Genomic DNA, 12817 nt, shown 5'->3' on the forward strand with positions numbered 1-12817 from the left:
TCCCAGAGGATCTTGAGTGAAAACCAGTTTCAGTTTTTGACAAACGCTTCTGATTCAATTTGGAATCCAGTTGAAGCTCATTGTGAACCTGTGCAGAGTCATGCATGATCACTTCACAAGGCAGTGAGTCATCAGAGCGGTTTTGCACACTTGTCAAACTCTGCCAGGCCATTCCCTCAGTTTCATTGACCCAGTGTAGAATTCACCTTTAAAACTCCACAATTGTTTGCTTTTCTACAAGGTAAGAACAGAGTGCACCGTTCCCAGCGGCACTGCAATGCTAGGTCGATGCGTGGAGAGAAGGGAGCAAGCTCCAAATTTCTGCTCCTCTTGCCAAAAATCTGCTTAATATGTAGTCCTCATATAGAGGACATATCAGATATTAAACTGATAAGAACAGATACTACACTTGATCTTAGCCAAAAGGCCGAGAAGCGATAATCCACAAGTGTTGGATGTCCACGCCAAGCTCTTGGCGCAAATCTCCCTTGCTGTGGTACCCCGTTTGTAGGTGTGCATAACAATGGCTGCTGCTCATCACCTCCGCCTAAGCTCTCCTTTGTGGACACTTGATTTCTGACCTAGACAATTCTTTGACTTTTCACAATTTCATAAGGCTCAGCCATAAAGCAAAGCCTGCCAAAATTAGATTCAACTCATGTTTGTTCCTCTCCACGGAAGTCTTTAGTAAAAGGCGAAAGACTTGTGCGTTATGAAGAGAAACCAGAGTCAGCATGGCCCTCTGTTCGAGAGCAGCGGAGGAGCCTCTCGGTCACAGTCACCACCTACGCGGTGGGCCTCTCTTTGCTTTCCGCATGTCAGATTCTAGTATACAACATTCCCACCACGCCCCCATCTGCCAACCAAAATTATACAAGTCTTTATTTGCTCCTGCCCTGACTAGTGATTGGCTTTTAAGCCTTTTTAAGCGATACATCCCTGAACCACTTACATTGGGTCCAAAAAGTTGACTCTGCTTTCTCAACAAGTCTCCCAGAGGATCTTGAGTGAAAACCAGTTTCAGTTTTTGACAAACGCTTCTGATTCAATTTGGAATCCAGTTGAAGCTCATTGTGACCCCGTGCAGAGTCATGCATAATCACTTCACAAGGCAGTGAGTCATCAGAGCGGTTTTGCACACTTGTCAAACTCTGCCAGGCCATTCCCTCAGTTTCATTGACCCAGTGTAGAATTCACCTTTAAAACTCCACAATTGTTTGAGTGTTTGCTTTTCTACAAGGTAAGAACAGAGTGCACCATTCCCAGCGGCACTGCAATGCTAGGTTGATGCGTGGAGAGAAGGGAGCAAGATCCAAATTTCTGCTCCTCTTGCCAAAAATCTGCTTAATATGTAGTCCTCATATAGAGGACATATCAGATATTAAACTGAAAAGAACAGATACTACACTTGATCTTAGCCAAAAGGCCGAGAAGCGATAATCCACAAGTGTTGGATGTCCACGCCAAGCTCTTGGCGCAAATCTCCCTTGCTGTGGTACCCCGTTTGTAGGTGTGCATAACAATGGCTGCTGCTCATCACCTCCGCCTAAGCTCTCCTTTGTGGACACTTGATTTCTGACCTAGACAATTCTTTGACTTTTCACAATTTCATAAGGCTCAGCCATAAAGCAAAGCCTGCCAAAATTAGATTCAACTCATGTTTGTTCCTCTCCACGGAAGTCTTTAGTAAAAGGCGAAAGACTTGTGCGTTATGAAGAGAAACCAGAGTCAGCATGGCCCTCTGTTCGAGAGCAGCGGTGGAGCCTCTCGGTCACAGTCACCACCTACGCGGTGGGCCTCTCTTTGCTTTCCGCATGTCAGATTCTAGTATACAACATTCCCACCACGCCGCCATCTGCCAACCAAAATTATACAAGTCTTTATTTGCTCCTGCCCTGACTAGTGATTGGCTTTTAAGCCTTTTTAAGCGATACATCCCTGAACCAATTACATTGGGTCCAAAAAGCTGACTCTGCTTTCTCACCAAGTCTCCCAGAGGATCTTGAGTGAAAACCAGTTTCAGTTTTTGACAAACGCTTCTGATTCAATTTGGAATCCAGTTGAAGCTCATTGTGACCCCGTGCAGAGTCATGCATGATCACTTCACAAGGCAGTGAGTCATCAGAGCGGTTTTGCACACTTGTCAAACTCTGCCAGGCCATTCCCTCAGTTTCATTGACCCAGTGTAGAATTCACCTTTAAAACTCCACAATTGTTTGCTTTTCTACAAGGTAAGAACAGAGTGCACCGTTCCCAGCGGCACTGCAATGCTAGGTCGATGCGTGGAGAGAAGGGAGCAAGCTCCAAATTTCTGCTCCTCTTGCCAAAAATCTGCTTAATACGTAGTCCTCATATAGAGGACATATCAGATATTAAACTGATAAGAACAGATACTACACTTGATCTTAGCCAAAAGGCCGAGAAGCGATAATCCACAAGTGTTGGATGTCCACGCCAAGCTCTTGGCGCAAATCTCCCTTGCTGTGGTACCCCGTTTGTAGGTGTGCATAACAATGGCTGCTGCTCATCACCTCCGCCTAAGCTCTCCTTTGTGGACACTTGATTTCTGACCTAGACAATTCTTTGACTTTTCACAATTTCATAAGGCTCAGCCATAAAGCAAAGCCTGCCAAAAATAGATTCAACTCTAGTTTGTTCCTCTCCACGGAAGTCTTTAGTAAAAGGCGAAAGACTTGTGCGTTATGAAGAGAAACCAGAGTCAGCATGGCCCTCTGTTCGAGAGCAGCGGTGGAGCCTCTCGGTCACAGTCACCACCTACGCGGTGGGCCTCTCTTTGCTTTCCGCATGTCAGATTCTAGTATACAACATTCCCAACACGCCCCCATCTGCCAACCAAAATTATACAAGTCTTTATTTGCTCCTGCCCTGACTAGTGATTGGCTTTTAAGCCTTTTTAAGCGATACATCCCTGAACCACTTACATTGGGTCCAAAAAGCTGACTCTGCTTTCTCACCAAGTCTCCCAGAGGATCTTTAGTGAAAACCAGTTTCAGTTTTTGACAAACGCTTCTGATTCAATTTGGAATCCAGTTGAAGCTCATTGTGACCCCGTGCAGAGTCATGCATGATCACTTCACAAGGCAGTGAGTCATCAGAGCGGTTTTGCACACTTGTCAAACTCTGCCAGGCCATTCCCTCAGTTTCATTGACCCAGTGTAGAATTCACCTTTAAAACTCCACAATTGTTTGCTTTTCTACAAGGTAAGAACAGAGTGCACCGTTCCCAGCGGCACTGCAATGCTAGGTCGATGCGTGGAGAGAAGGGAGCAAGCTCCAAATTTCTGCTCCTCTTGCCAAAAATCTGCTTAATACGTAGTCCTCATATAGAGGACATATCAGATATTAAACTGATAAGAACAGATACTACACTTGATCTTAGCCAAAAGGCCGAGAAGCGATAATCCACAAGTGTTGGATGTCCACGCCAAGCTCTTGGCGCAAATCTCCCTTGCTGTGGTACCCCGTTTGTAGGTGTGCATAACAATGGCTGCTGCTCATCACCTCCGCCTAAGCTCTCCTTTGTGGACACTTGATTTCTGACCTAGACAATTCTTTGACTTTTCACAATTTCATAAGGCTCAGCCATAAAGCAAAGCCTGCCAAAATTAGATTCAACTCATGTTTGTTCCTCTCCACGGAAGTCTTTAGTAAAAGGCGAAAGACTTGTGCGTTATGAAGAGAAACCAGAGTCAGCATGGCCCTCTGTTCGTGAGCAGCGGAGGAGCCTCTCCGTCACAGTCACCACCTACGCGGTGTGCCTCTCTTTGCTTTCCGCATGTCAGATTCTAGTATACAACATTCCCACCACGCCGCCATCTGCCAACCAAAATTATACAAGTCTTTATTTGCTCCTGCCCTGACTAGTGATTGGCTTTTAAGCCTTTTTAAGCGATACATCCCTGAACCAATTACATTGGGTCCAAAAAGCTGACTCTGCTTTCTCACCAAGTCTCCCAGAGGATCTTGAGTGAAAACCAGTTTCAGTTTTTGACAAACGCTTCTGATTCAATTTGGAATCCAGTTGAAGCTCATTGTGACCCCGTGCAGAGTCATGCATGATCACTTCACAAGGCAGTGAGTCATCAGAGCGGTTTTGCACACTTGTCAAACTCTGCCAGGCCATTCCCTCAGTTTCATTGACCCAGTGTAGAATTCACCTTTAAAACTCCACAATTGTTTGCTTTTCTACAAGGTAAGAACAGAGTGCACCGTTCCCAGCGGCACTGCAATGCTAGGTCGATGCGTGGAGAGAAGGGAGCAAGCTCCAAATTTCTGCTCCTCTTGCCAAAAATCTGCTTAATATGTAGTCCTCATATAGAGGACATATCAGATATTAAACTGAAAAGAACAGATACTACACTTGATCTTAGCCAAAAGGCCGAGAAGCGATAATCCACAAGTGTTGGATGTCCACGCCAAGCTCTTGGCGCAAATCTCCCTTGCTGTGGTACCCCGTTTGTAGGTGTGCATAACAATGGCTGCTGCTCATCACCTCCGCCTAAGCTCTCTTTTGTGGACACTTGATTTCTGACCTAGACAATTCTTTGACTTTTCACAATTTCATAAGGCTCAGCCATAAAGCAAAGCCTGCCAAAATTAGATTCAACTCATGTTTGTTCCTCTCCACGGAAGTCTTTAGTAAAAGGCGAAAGACTTGTGCGTTATGAAGAGAAACCAGAGTCAGCATGGCCCTCTGTTCGAGAGCAGCGGAGGAGCCTCTCCGTCACAGTCACCACCTACGCGGTGGGCCTCTCTTTGCTTTCCGCATGTCAGATTCTAGTATACAACATTCCCACCACGCCCCCATCTGCCAACCAAAATTATACAAGTCTTTATTTGCTCCTGCCCTGACTAGTGATTGGCTTTTAAGCCTTTTTAAGCGATACATCCCTGAACCACTTACATTGGGTCCAAAAAGCTGACTCTGCTTTCTCACCAAGTCTCCCAGAGGATCTTGAGTGAAAACCAGTTTCAGTTTTTGACAAACGCTTCTGATTCAATTTGGAATCCAGTTGAAGCTCATTGTGAACCTGTGCAGAGTCATGAATGATCACTTCACAAGGCAGTGAGTCATCAGAGCGGTTTTGCACACTTGTCAAACTCTGCCAGGCCAATCCCTCAGTTCCATTGACCCAGTGTAGAATTCACCTTTAAAACTCCACAATTGTTTGCTTTTCTACAAGGTAAGAACAGAGTGCACCGTTCCCAGCGGCACTGCAATGCTAGGTCGATGCGTGGAGAGAAGGGAGCAAGCTCCAAATTTCTGCTCCTCTTGCCAAAAATCTGCTTAATATGTAGCCCTCATATAAAGGACATATCAGATATTAAACTGATAAGAACAGATACTACACTTGATCTTAGCCAAAAGGCCGAGAAGCGATAATCCACAAGTGTTGGATGTCCACGCCAAGCTCTTGGCGCAAATCTCCCTTGCTGTGGTACCCCGTTTGTAGGTGTGCATAACAATGGCTGCTGCTCATCACCTCCGCCTAAGCTCTCCTTTGTGGACACTTGATTTCTGACCTAGACAATTCTTTGACTTTTCACAATTTCATAAGGCTCAGCCATAAAGCAAAGCCTGCCAAAAATAGATTCAACTCTAGTTTGTTCCTCTCCACGGAAGTCTTTAGTAAAAGGCGAAAGACTTGTGCGTTATGAAGAGAAACCAGAGTCAGCATGGCCCTCTGTTCGAGAGCAGCGGAGGAGCCTCTCCGTCACAGTCACCACCTACGCGGTGGGCCTCTCTTTGCTTTCCGCATGTGAGATTCTAGTATACAACATTCCCACCACGCCCCCATCTGCCAAACAAAATTATACAAGTCTTTATTTGCTCCTGCCCTGACTAGTGATTGGCTTTTAAGCCTTTTTAAGCGATACATCCCTGAACCACTTACATTGGGTCCAAAAAGCTGACTCTGCTTTGTCACCAAGTCTCCCAGAGGATCTTGAGTGAAAACCAGTTTCAGTTTTTGACAAACGCTTCTGATTCAATTTGGAATCCAGTTGAAGCTCATTGTGAACCTGTGAAGAGTCATGAATGATCACTTCACAAGGCAGTGAGTCATCAGAGCGGTTTTGCACACTTGTCAAACTCTGCCAGGCCAATCCCTCAGTTCCATTGACCCAGTGTAAAATTCACCTTTAAAACTCCACAATTGTTTGCTTTTCTACAAGGTAAGAACAGAGTGCACCGTTCCCAGCGGCACTGCAATGCTAGGTCGATGCGTGGAGAGAAGGGAGCAAGCTCCAAATTTCTGCTCCTCTTGCCAAAAATCTGCTTAATATGTAGCCCTCATATAAAGGACATATCAGATATTAAACTGATAAGAACAGATACTACACTTGATCTTAGCCAAAAGGCCGAGAAGCGATAATCCACAAGTGTTGGATGTCCACGCCAAGCTCTTGGCGCAAATCTCCCTTGCTGTGGTACCCCGTTTGTAGGTGTGCATAACAATGGCTGCTGCTCATCACCTCCGCCTAAGCTCTCCTTTGTGGACACTTGATTTCTGACCTAGACAATTCTTTGACTTTTCACAATTTCATAAGGCTCAGCCATAAAGCAAAGCCTGCCAAAATTAGACTCAACTCATGTTTGTTCCTCTCCACGGAAGTCTTTAGTAAAAGGCGAAAGACTTGTGCGTTATGAAGAGAAACCAGAGTCAGCATGGCCCTCTGTTCGTGAGCAGCGGAGGAGCCTCTCCGTCACAGTCACCACCTACGCGGTGGGCCTCTCTTTGCTTTCCGCATGTCAGATTCTAGTATACAACATTCCCACCACGCCCCCATCTGCCAACCAAAATTATACAAGTCTTTATTTGCTCCTGCCCTGACTAGTGATTGGCTTTTAAGCCTTTTTAAGCGATACATCCCTGAACCACTTACATTGGGTCCAAAAAGCTGACTCTGCTTTCTCACCAAGTCTCCCAGAGGATCTTGAGTGAAAACCAGTTTCAGTTTTTGACAATCGCTTCTGATTCAATTTGGAATCCAGTTGAAGCTCATTGTGACCCCGTGCAGAGTCATGCATGATCACTTCACAAGGCAGAGAGTCATGAGAGCGGTTTTGAACACTTGTCAAACTCTGCCAGGCCATTCCCTCAGTTTCATTGACCCAGTGTAAAATTCACCTTTAAAACTCCACAATTGTTTGAGTGTTTGATTTTCTACAAGGTAAGAACAGAGTGCACCGTTCCCAGCGGCACTGCAATGCTAGGTCGATGCGTGGAGAGAAGGGAGCAAGCTCCAAATTTCTGCTCCTCTTGCCAAAAATCTGCTTAATATGTAGCCCTCATATAAAGGACATATCAGATATTAAACTGATAAGAACAGATACTACACTTGATCTTAGCCAAAAGGCTGAGAAGCGATAATCCACAAGTGTTGGATGTCCACGCCAAGCTCTTGGCGCAAATCTCCCTTGCTGTGGTACCCCGTTTGTAGGTGTGCATAACAATGGCTGCTGCTCATCACCTCCGCCTAAGCTCTCCTTTGTGGACACTTGATTTCTGACCTAGACAATTCTTTGACTTTTCACAATTTCATAAGGCTCAGCCATAAAGCAAAGCCTGCCAAAATTAGATTCAACTCATGTTTGTTCCTCTCCACGGAAGTCTTTAGTAAAAGGCGAAAGACTTGTGCGTTATGAAGAGAAACCAGAGTCAGCATGGCCCTCTGTTCGAGAGCAGCGGTGGAGCCTCTCGGTCACAGTCACCACCTACGCGGTGGGCCTCTCTTTGCTTTCCGCATGTCAGATTCTAGTATACAACATTCCCACCACGCCGCCATCTGCCAACCAAAATTATACAAGTCTTTATTTGCTCCTGCCCTGACTAGTGATTGGCTTTTAAGCCTTTTTAAGCGATACATCCCTGAACCACTTACATTGGGTCCAAAAAGCTGACTCTGCTTTCTCACCAAGTCTCTCAGAGGATCTTGAGTGAAAACCAGTTTCAGTTTTTGACAATCGCTTCTGATTCAATTTGGAATCCAGTTGAAGCTCATTGTGACCCCGTGCAGAGTCATGCATGATCACTTCACAAGGCAGTGAGTCATCAGAGCGGTTTTGCACACTTGTCAAACTCTGCCAGGCCATTCCCTCAGTTTCATTGACCCAGTGTAGAATTCACCTTTAAAACTCCACAATTGTTTGAGTGTTTGCTTTTCTACAAGGTAAGAACAGAGTGCACCGTTCCCAGCGGCACTGCAATGCTAGGTCGATGCTTGGAGAGAAGGGAGCAAGCTCCAAATTTCTGCTCCTCTTGCCAAAAATCTGCTTAATATGTAGTCCTCATATAGAGGACATATCAGATATTAAACTGAAAAGAACAGATACTACACTTGATCTTAGCCAAAAGGCCGAGAAGCGATAATCCACAAGTGTTGGATGTCCACGGCAAGCTCTTGGCGCAAATCTCCCTTGCTGTGGTACCCCGTTTGTAGGTGTGCATAACAATGGCTGCGGCTCATCACCTCCGCCTAAGCTCTCCTTTGTGGACACTTGATTTCTGACCTAGACAATTCTTTGACTTTTCACAATTTCATAAGGCTCAGCCATAAAGCAAAGCCTGCCAAAAATAGATTCAACTCATGTTTGTTCCTCTCCACGGAAGTCTTTAATAAAAGGCGAAAGACTTGTGCGTTATGAAGAGAAACCAGAGTCAGCATTGCCCTCTGTTCGAGAGCAGCGGTGGAGCCTCTCGGTCACAGTCACCACCTACGCGGTGGGCCTCTCTTTGCTTTCCGCATGTCAGATTCTAGTATACAACATTCCCACCACGCCGCAATCTGCCAACCAAAATTTGACAAGTCTTTATTTGCTCCTGCCCTGACTAGTGATTGGCTTTTAAGCCTTTTTAAGCGATACATCCCTGAACCAATTACATTGGGTCCAAAAAGCTGACTCTGCTTTCTCACCAAGTCTCCCAGAGGATCTTGAGTGAAAACCAGTTTCAGTTTTTGACAAACGCTTCTGATTCAATTTGGAATCCAGTTGAAGCTCATTGTGAACCTGTGCAGAGTCATGCATGATCACTTCACAAGGCAGTGAGTCATCAGAGCGGTTTTGCACACTTGTCAAACTCTGCCAGGCCATTCCCTCAGTTTCATTGACCCAGTGTAGAATTCACCTTTAAAACTCCACAATTGTTTGCTTTTCTACAAGGTAAGAACAGAGTGCACCGTTCCCAGCGGCACTGCAATGCTAGGTCGATGCGTGGAGAGAAGGGAGCAAGCTCCAAATTTCTGCTCCTCTTGCCAAAAATCTGCTTAATATGTAGTCCTCATATAGAGGACATATCAGATATTAAACTGATAAGAACAGATACTACACTTGATCTTAGCCAAAAGGCCGAGAAGCGATAATCCACAAGTGTTGGATGTCCACGCCAAGCTCTTGGCGCAAATCTCCCTTGCTGTGGTACCCCGTTTGTAGGTGTGCATAACAATGGCTGCTGCTCATCACCTCCGCCTAAGCTCTCCTTTGTGGACACTTGATTTCTGACCTAGACAATTCTTTGACTTTTCACAATTTCATAAGGCTCAGCCATAAAGCAAAGCCTGCCAAAATTAGATTCAACTCATGTTTGTTCCTCTCCACGGAAGTCTTTAGTAAAAGGCGAAAGACTTGTGCGTTATGAAGAGAAACCAGAGTCAGCATGGCCCTCTGTTCGAGAGCAGCGGAGGAGCCTCTCGGTCACAGTCACCACCTACGCGGTGGGCCTCTCTTTGCTTTCCGCATGTCAGATTCTAGTATACAACATTCCCACCACGCCCCCATCTGCCAACCAAAATTATACAAGTCTTTATTTGCTCCTGCCCTGACTAGTGATTGGCTTTTAAGCCTTTTTAAGCGATACATCCCTGAACCACTTACATTGGGTCCAAAAAGTTGACTCTGCTTTCTCAACAAGTCTCCCAGAGGATCTTGAGTGAAAACCAGTTTCAGTTTTTGACAAACGCTTCTGATTCAATTTGGAATCCAGTTGAAGCTCATTGTGACCCCGTGCAGAGTCATGCATAATCACTTCACAAGGCAGTGAGTCATCAGAGCGGTTTTGCACACTTGTCAAACTCTGCCAGGCCATTCCCTCAGTTTCATTGACCCAGTGTAGAATTCACCTTTAAAACTCCACAATTGTTTGAGTGTTTGCTTTTCTACAAGGTAAGAACAGAGTGCACCATTCCCAGCGGCACTGCAATGCTAGGTTGATGCGTGGAGAGAAGGGAGCAAGATCCAAATTTCTGGTCCTCTTGCCAAAAATCTGCTTAATATGTAGTCCTCATATAGAGGACATATCAGATATTAAACTGAAAAGAACAGATACTACACTTGATCTTAGCCAAAAGGCCGAGAAGCGATAATCCACAAGTGTTGGATGTCCACGCCAAGCTCTTGGCGCAAATCTCCCTTGCTGTGGTACCCCGTTTGTAGGTGTGCAAAACAATGGCTGCTGCTCATCACCTCCGCCTAAGCTCTCCTTTGTGGACACTTGATTTCTGACCTAGACAATTCTTTGACTTTTCACAATTTCATAAGGCTCAGCCATAAAGCAAAGCCTGCCAAAATTAGATTCAACTCATGTTTGTTCCTCTCCACGGAAGTCTTTAGTAAAAGGCGAAAGACTTGTGCGTTATGAAGAGAAACCAGAGTCAGCATGGCCCTCTGTTCGTGAGCAGCGGAGGAGCCTCTCCGTCACAGTCACCACCTACGCGGTGGGCCTCTCTTTGCTTTCCGCATGTCAGATTCTAGTATACAACATTCCCACCACGCCCCCATCTGCCAACCAAAATTATACAAGTCTTTATTTGCTCCTGCCCTGACTAGTGATTGGCTTTTAAGCCTTTTTAAGCGATACATCCCTGAACCACTTACATTGGGTCCAAAAAGCTGACTCTGCTTTCTCACCAAGTCTCCCAGAGGATCTTGAGTGAAAACCAGTTTCAGTTTTTGACAATCGCTTCTGATTCAATTTGGAATCCAGTTGAAGCTCATTGTGACCCCGTGCAGAGTCATGCATGATCACTTCACAAGGCAGTGAGTCATGAGAGCGGTTTTGAACACTTGTCAAACTCTGCCAGGCCATTCCCTCAGTTTCATTGACCCAGTGTAAAATTCACCTTTAAAACTCCACAATTGTTTGAGTGTTTGCTTTTCTACAAGGTAAGAACAGAGTGCACCGTTCCCAGCGGCACTGCAATGCTAGGTCGATGCGTGGAGAGAAGGGAGCAAGCTCCAAATTTCTGCTCCTCTTGCCAAAAATCTGCTTAATATGTAGCCCTCATATAAAGGACATATCAGATATTAAACTGATAAGAACAGATACTACACTTGATCTTAGCCAAAAGGCCGAGAAGCGATAATCCACAAGTGTTGGATGTCCACGCCAAGCTCTTGGCGCAAATCTCCCTTGCTGTGGTACCCCGTTTGTAGGTGTGCATAACAATGGCTGCTGCTCATCACCTCCGCCTAAGCTCTCCTTTGTGGACACTTGATTTCTGACCTAGACAATTCTTTGACTTTTCACAATTTCATAAGGCTCAGCCATAAAGCAAAGCCTGCCAAAAATAGATTCAACTCATGTTTGTTCCTCTCCACGGAAGTCTTTAGTAAAAGGCGAAAGACTTGTGCGTTATGAAGAGAAACCAGAGTCAGCATGGCCCTCTGTTCGAGAGCAGCGGTGGAGCCTCTCGGTCACAGTCACCACCTACGCGGTGGGCCTCTCTTTGCTTTCCGCATGTCAGATTCTAGTATACAACATTCCCACCACGCCGCCATCTGCCAACCAAAATTATACAAGTCTTTATTTGCTCCTGCCCTGACTAGTGATTGGCTTTTAAGCCTTTTTAAGCGATACATCCCTGAACCAATTACATTGGGTCCAAAAAGCTGACTCTGCTTTCTCACCAAGTCTCCCAGAGGATCTTGAGTGAAAACCAGTTTCAGTTTTTGACAAACGCTTCTGATTCAATTTGGAATCCAGTTGAAGCTCATTGTGACCCCGTGCAGAGTCATGCATGATCACTTCACAAGGCAGTGAGTCATCAGAGCGGTTTTGCACACTTGTCAAACTCTGCCAGGCCATTCCCTCAGTTTCGTTGACCCAGTGTAGAATTCACCTTTAAAACTCCACAATTGTTTGCTTTTCTACAAGGTAAGAACAGAGTGCACCGTTCCCAGCGGCACTGCAATGCTAGGTCGATGCGTGGAGAGAAGGGAGCAAGCTCCAAATTTCTGCTCCTCTTGCCAAAAATCTGCTTAATATGTAGCACTCATATAAAGGACATATCAGATATTAAACTGATAAGAACAGATACTACACTTGATCTTAGCCAAAAGGCCGAGAAGCGATAATCCACAAGTGTTGGATGTCCACGCCAAGCTCTTGGCGCAAATCTCCCTTGCTGTGGTACCCCGTTTGTAGGTGTGCATAACAATGGCTGCTGCTCATCACCTCCGCCTAAGCTCTCCTTTGTGGACACTTGATTTCTGACCTAGACAATTCTTTGACTTTTCACAATTTCATAAGGCTCAGCCATAAAGCAAAGCCTGCCAAAAATAGATTCAACTCATGTTTGTTCCTCTCCACGGAAGTCTTTAGTAAAAGGCGAAAGACTTGTGCGTTATGAAGAGAAACCAGAGTCAGCTTGGCCCTCTGTTCGAGAGCAGCGGTGGAGCCTCTCGGTCACAGTCACCACCTACGCGGTGGGCCTCTCTTTGCTTTCCGCATGTCAGATTCTAGTATACAACGTTCCCACCACGCCGCCATCTGCCAACCAAAATTATACAAGTCTTTAT

General features: G+C 45.5%; 26 non-coding genes across 26 annotated transcripts; all 26 read right to left on the minus strand.

Moving 5' to 3' along the window:
• Window positions 1-247: 247 nt before the first annotated feature.
• LOC128427550 (U2 spliceosomal RNA) lies at window positions 248-439 on the minus strand. Its single transcript, XR_008333444.1, has one exon. It is a non-coding gene; the product is annotated as a U2 spliceosomal RNA (small nuclear RNA).
• Window positions 440-615: 176 nt separating this feature from the next.
• On the minus strand, window positions 616-732 carry LOC128427882 (U5 spliceosomal RNA). Its single transcript, XR_008333721.1, has one exon. It is a non-coding gene; the product is annotated as a U5 spliceosomal RNA (small nuclear RNA).
• A 514-nt stretch (window positions 733-1246) lies between these two features.
• On the minus strand, window positions 1247-1438 carry LOC128427614 (U2 spliceosomal RNA). Its single transcript, XR_008333501.1, has one exon. It is a non-coding gene; the product is annotated as a U2 spliceosomal RNA (small nuclear RNA).
• Window positions 1439-1614: 176 nt separating this feature from the next.
• Window positions 1615-1731, minus strand: LOC128427884 (U5 spliceosomal RNA). The gene has a single exon (XR_008333723.1). It is a non-coding gene; the product is annotated as a U5 spliceosomal RNA (small nuclear RNA).
• A 506-nt stretch (window positions 1732-2237) lies between these two features.
• Window positions 2238-2429, minus strand: LOC128427921 (U2 spliceosomal RNA). The gene has a single exon (XR_008333755.1). It is a non-coding gene; the product is annotated as a U2 spliceosomal RNA (small nuclear RNA).
• Window positions 2430-2609: 180 nt separating this feature from the next.
• On the minus strand, window positions 2610-2722 carry LOC128427714 (U5 spliceosomal RNA). The gene has a single exon (XR_008333569.1). It is a non-coding gene; the product is annotated as a U5 spliceosomal RNA (small nuclear RNA).
• A 506-nt stretch (window positions 2723-3228) lies between these two features.
• Window positions 3229-3420, minus strand: LOC128427934 (U2 spliceosomal RNA). The gene has a single exon (XR_008333767.1). It is a non-coding gene; the product is annotated as a U2 spliceosomal RNA (small nuclear RNA).
• A 176-nt stretch (window positions 3421-3596) lies between these two features.
• On the minus strand, window positions 3597-3713 carry LOC128427885 (U5 spliceosomal RNA). Its single transcript, XR_008333724.1, has one exon. It is a non-coding gene; the product is annotated as a U5 spliceosomal RNA (small nuclear RNA).
• A 506-nt stretch (window positions 3714-4219) lies between these two features.
• On the minus strand, window positions 4220-4411 carry LOC128427474 (U2 spliceosomal RNA). The gene has a single exon (XR_008333375.1). It is a non-coding gene; the product is annotated as a U2 spliceosomal RNA (small nuclear RNA).
• Window positions 4412-4587: 176 nt separating this feature from the next.
• On the minus strand, window positions 4588-4704 carry LOC128427887 (U5 spliceosomal RNA). Its single transcript, XR_008333725.1, has one exon. It is a non-coding gene; the product is annotated as a U5 spliceosomal RNA (small nuclear RNA).
• A 506-nt stretch (window positions 4705-5210) lies between these two features.
• On the minus strand, window positions 5211-5402 carry LOC128427516 (U2 spliceosomal RNA). Its single transcript, XR_008333413.1, has one exon. It is a non-coding gene; the product is annotated as a U2 spliceosomal RNA (small nuclear RNA).
• Window positions 5403-5582: 180 nt separating this feature from the next.
• On the minus strand, window positions 5583-5695 carry LOC128427715 (U5 spliceosomal RNA). Its single transcript, XR_008333570.1, has one exon. It is a non-coding gene; the product is annotated as a U5 spliceosomal RNA (small nuclear RNA).
• Window positions 5696-6201: 506 nt separating this feature from the next.
• On the minus strand, window positions 6202-6393 carry LOC128427517 (U2 spliceosomal RNA). The gene has a single exon (XR_008333414.1). It is a non-coding gene; the product is annotated as a U2 spliceosomal RNA (small nuclear RNA).
• A 176-nt stretch (window positions 6394-6569) lies between these two features.
• On the minus strand, window positions 6570-6686 carry LOC128427896 (U5 spliceosomal RNA). Its single transcript, XR_008333734.1, has one exon. It is a non-coding gene; the product is annotated as a U5 spliceosomal RNA (small nuclear RNA).
• A 514-nt stretch (window positions 6687-7200) lies between these two features.
• On the minus strand, window positions 7201-7392 carry LOC128427561 (U2 spliceosomal RNA). The gene has a single exon (XR_008333454.1). It is a non-coding gene; the product is annotated as a U2 spliceosomal RNA (small nuclear RNA).
• Window positions 7393-7568: 176 nt separating this feature from the next.
• On the minus strand, window positions 7569-7685 carry LOC128427888 (U5 spliceosomal RNA). The gene has a single exon (XR_008333726.1). It is a non-coding gene; the product is annotated as a U5 spliceosomal RNA (small nuclear RNA).
• Window positions 7686-8199: 514 nt separating this feature from the next.
• LOC128427558 (U2 spliceosomal RNA) lies at window positions 8200-8391 on the minus strand. Its single transcript, XR_008333451.1, has one exon. It is a non-coding gene; the product is annotated as a U2 spliceosomal RNA (small nuclear RNA).
• Window positions 8392-8571: 180 nt separating this feature from the next.
• Window positions 8572-8684, minus strand: LOC128427945 (U5 spliceosomal RNA). The gene has a single exon (XR_008333777.1). It is a non-coding gene; the product is annotated as a U5 spliceosomal RNA (small nuclear RNA).
• A 506-nt stretch (window positions 8685-9190) lies between these two features.
• On the minus strand, window positions 9191-9382 carry LOC128427563 (U2 spliceosomal RNA). The gene has a single exon (XR_008333456.1). It is a non-coding gene; the product is annotated as a U2 spliceosomal RNA (small nuclear RNA).
• A 176-nt stretch (window positions 9383-9558) lies between these two features.
• Window positions 9559-9675, minus strand: LOC128427889 (U5 spliceosomal RNA). The gene has a single exon (XR_008333727.1). It is a non-coding gene; the product is annotated as a U5 spliceosomal RNA (small nuclear RNA).
• Window positions 9676-10189: 514 nt separating this feature from the next.
• On the minus strand, window positions 10190-10381 carry LOC128427630 (U2 spliceosomal RNA). Its single transcript, XR_008333516.1, has one exon. It is a non-coding gene; the product is annotated as a U2 spliceosomal RNA (small nuclear RNA).
• Window positions 10382-10557: 176 nt separating this feature from the next.
• Window positions 10558-10674, minus strand: LOC128427890 (U5 spliceosomal RNA). Its single transcript, XR_008333728.1, has one exon. It is a non-coding gene; the product is annotated as a U5 spliceosomal RNA (small nuclear RNA).
• Window positions 10675-11188: 514 nt separating this feature from the next.
• LOC128427518 (U2 spliceosomal RNA) lies at window positions 11189-11380 on the minus strand. Its single transcript, XR_008333415.1, has one exon. It is a non-coding gene; the product is annotated as a U2 spliceosomal RNA (small nuclear RNA).
• Window positions 11381-11560: 180 nt separating this feature from the next.
• On the minus strand, window positions 11561-11673 carry LOC128427763 (U5 spliceosomal RNA). The gene has a single exon (XR_008333613.1). It is a non-coding gene; the product is annotated as a U5 spliceosomal RNA (small nuclear RNA).
• A 506-nt stretch (window positions 11674-12179) lies between these two features.
• LOC128427607 (U2 spliceosomal RNA) lies at window positions 12180-12371 on the minus strand. Its single transcript, XR_008333495.1, has one exon. It is a non-coding gene; the product is annotated as a U2 spliceosomal RNA (small nuclear RNA).
• Window positions 12372-12551: 180 nt separating this feature from the next.
• LOC128427764 (U5 spliceosomal RNA) lies at window positions 12552-12664 on the minus strand. The gene has a single exon (XR_008333614.1). It is a non-coding gene; the product is annotated as a U5 spliceosomal RNA (small nuclear RNA).
• Between the last annotated feature and the right edge of the window lie 153 nt (window positions 12665-12817).

This window comes from Pleuronectes platessa, chromosome 21, assembly GCF_947347685.1.
Source record: "Pleuronectes platessa chromosome 21, fPlePla1.1, whole genome shotgun sequence".
NCBI classification, from domain to species: domain Eukaryota; kingdom Metazoa; phylum Chordata; class Actinopteri; order Pleuronectiformes; family Pleuronectidae; genus Pleuronectes; species Pleuronectes platessa.